The sequence below is a fragment of the Nematolebias whitei genome, chromosome 11, assembly GCF_014905685.2.
Source record: "Nematolebias whitei isolate Nwh7 chromosome 11, NemWhi1, whole genome shotgun sequence".
Classification (NCBI taxonomy): domain Eukaryota; kingdom Metazoa; phylum Chordata; class Actinopteri; order Cyprinodontiformes; family Rivulidae; genus Nematolebias; species Nematolebias whitei.
In genome coordinates, this window is record NC_056508.1 from 8,844,356 (window position 1) to 8,847,585 (window position 3,230).

Consider the following 3,230-nt stretch of genomic DNA (forward strand, 5'->3'; position numbering starts at 1 on the left):
TATCTGTGCCAGCAGACCTCTTGCCTGAACAGATCTTTCACCATTATGTTCTCGGGCAATTTCTTGCAGTAGTCGCTTAAGGGCTGCCCTGCCCTTGTTGCAGGCAGTCTATCCATGATGTTACGCAGAGCTATAAATCGACATGCCCAACGAGTGTCACTTAAACGCTGGAGCTCTCTTGGTGCACCTTCGTACATCTCTCTTTGTATAGCTAGCCATTTAGGATGGACAGCTGATCCAGATGTGAACACATACAGTTTTTCTAGTAAGTAGAAAAACTCCTCTACCTCTGGGACAGCTTTGACTGTATCTACTAAAACTAGATTTAGACAGTGGGCAGTGCAATGGATGTAAAAAGCGTATTTTGCATCCTCTTTGATCCTCACATGTACCCCAGAATGCTTACCGCTCATAACAGAGGCACCATCATAAGCTTGGCCTACAAGATTTGTTTTGTACTCCAGACAATGTTTTTCCAGTATGTGGATTATTTTCTCACTAAGCCCTGCTGCATCAAGCTTCTCTGCAGACTCAAAATGTAGAAAACTTTCCTGGATAGCTCCATTGTAGTAGTACCTTAGTACAAGAGAGATCTGTTCCTTTTTCTTTACATCTTTTGTTTCGTCTGCTATGATGCTGAAAACCTCACTGTTTTTCACTTCTTCTGTAATTTCAGTTCGAACCATGTCTGCTAAACAATCCAGAACCTCATTCTGAATGATTTTGCTTGTATACTTTGCATTATGAATGGAAGTCAACCGTTTTTTAATAGCTTTGTCGTGGTTAGCAATTGTTTCCAAAATTGCCTTGAAGTTCCCTTTATTGTCTGAGTCTGCAGACTCATTATGCCCTCTTTGAGCTAAATTTTGAGTGGCAGTAAGTAAGAGCACTTCCCCTATTGTTTTTATATATTCACGATTTTCTTTAACCTGTCTGTTGTGCTCCTTGTTTAAGACATTGACCAGTGTTGCATTAGCTGCTGCAGCTTTCTGATAGTCCCTCCATGTAACCATGGCTTGTTTATGGCGCTCAGACCTCGCATGCAATGCAAACCCCGCCTCTTTGTAAGATGCATTCTTCCAGTTTTTAAAACCAACTGGGGAATCAAACACAGTGTCTGGGCTGTTGGGAGGGCTAAAATGTCTGCAAGCGTAACAATACGCAGAGTCCAAGTGTTGTGAATATTCAAGCCAGGGGTGAATGTGATACCAAGCTGCTTTGAAGCTCCTCCTTCTGTCCCCCATCAAGGTTCTTGGAAACAACTTTAGGTCTGGCTGCATCGCTGGATCTTCTTTACATTTGCTGATGTCTGTGGAGAAAGCCAAACAGAATAAATGTAAATTAACATATAATCTGCATGGACACTGCATATAAACTGCAAAGCGTGCACACACACACGCACACACACACATACATCACAAACCTGATGGTCCAGTGCTTGTGGATACACAAATATTCTCTCTGTGTCTCACATGCTGCTTGTATCTCAGTCTCAGCTGTCTCAATTTCAGGATCTTCATCTGTCTCTCTTTCTGTCCCTGTGCCCTCTCGTTGAAAACCAGTGCCTTCCAAGTCCTCTGGCTCTGTGGGGCTCTCAACTTGCTTTTCTTCAGCTCTCTCAACACCTCCATCATCTGTCTCTGTCTCAATGTCTGCCTCACTGTTATTTGTCTTTCTTGTGCAGAAATAAGATGTAATGTCCTTCTTTCTCTTCATTTTGAACTATAGGCAAACATGCATGGAGAGGAAAATACAACACTTCAGCAACTATGAATATTTTTTAACATAAGTTAGCTTGGTTGTGTGTTGTGGTACGTTAACTAGCGTTAGCTAGAAGCATGCAACATAAACGCCTGGTCTGATAGGCTGCTATTATAATTCATAGCCAACATCATTTCTTGACAAGAATTGTTACCTTGTATTGTTCGTAGTGGTAATCGTGGATGACGGTCGGTAACTTACTTCCCGCTCTTCTTTTTAAACGGATATCTGCCGTTCGCAGTGGTGCAATGCACTAAAAGGTCCGACTAGAATGTTGTGCCATGAGAATTGGTTCCGCTTCTTGCTCGGAGGGCGGGCCACAGGTAGGGCCAGGCTCCGTGTTACAGGGGCACTGGCCCTTGTTGGCCCCACCCCAGAACCGCCACAGCTAAGGGGCCCAGGGCAGTGAGGGCACAAGCAGAATATCTGGTTATCTCCTGCTTTACTTGGAGCCCTGCGCTGCACAGAAACTGCTGCGCTTCCGCTGCATTTGTGCAGCCCCGCCTCCTCCCAGCATGGCTGCTGCATCTCTCGTTTTTTTTTTTTTTTTTTTCAATCGGATCCTCGACGCGCGACCTGTCAATCAACTCAGAAGGCTGTCAGTAACTGACCAATCACGACCTCAATTTGTCCTGAAGGTAAACGCCCCCTACCAGCTGACAAGCTCATCATTTTTTTTTCTTCTTGAGAAACATTGTTTTAATTAAAACAATAAGTTTGTATCTGTTGTGAGATGATTTTAGCAATTTTGCAGATTTTTATCTACTTAATGAAGAACAGTATGACTTCAAATTGTTCATTAAACAGGAAGGAGGGCTTATTATCGCTCCTCTTACTACAGTGAATGTGGTATTTTCAAGTAGGTATCTCTGTCAAGTAGGTATCTCTGCAGCCAAATTCGGAAGGCGTATCTGGGCGGTCATATCTTATTGGACTATAGGAAAATGGGCGTATCTGGACGATCATATCTGATTGGACTATATGAAAATAGGCGTGTCTGGCCGCACCTGATTGGACGATAGAAAAATGGGCGTGTCTGGCCGGCCATATTTGATTGGACGATAGAAAAATAGGCGTGTCTGGCCGGCCACATCTGATTGGACGATAGAAAAAAAGGCTGAATGATAAAATGCCGTAACCACAGACACATTATGTCTAAAAACAAGGAGTTATTGGCAGATTGTGTTAACCACAGGCATATTATGTCTATGGTGTTAACCGGTTCGACATTAGCGGCGTCTCAGGTTCAACACTGGCGGCGTCTCGGTTCGACATTGCTCCAGTATACTGCCGCGGCGTCTCCATAACTTCTTTTTTCGACTCTCTTAACACAGAACTTCCGGTTACATTTCAAAATAAGAGCAACATAACTGGGTAATGGGGGAGCTAAATGTTAGTTTTTTTTTTTTAATACCTAGCCATAACATTTTTTTTTTTTTTTTTTTTTTTTTTTTTTTTTTTTTTTTTTT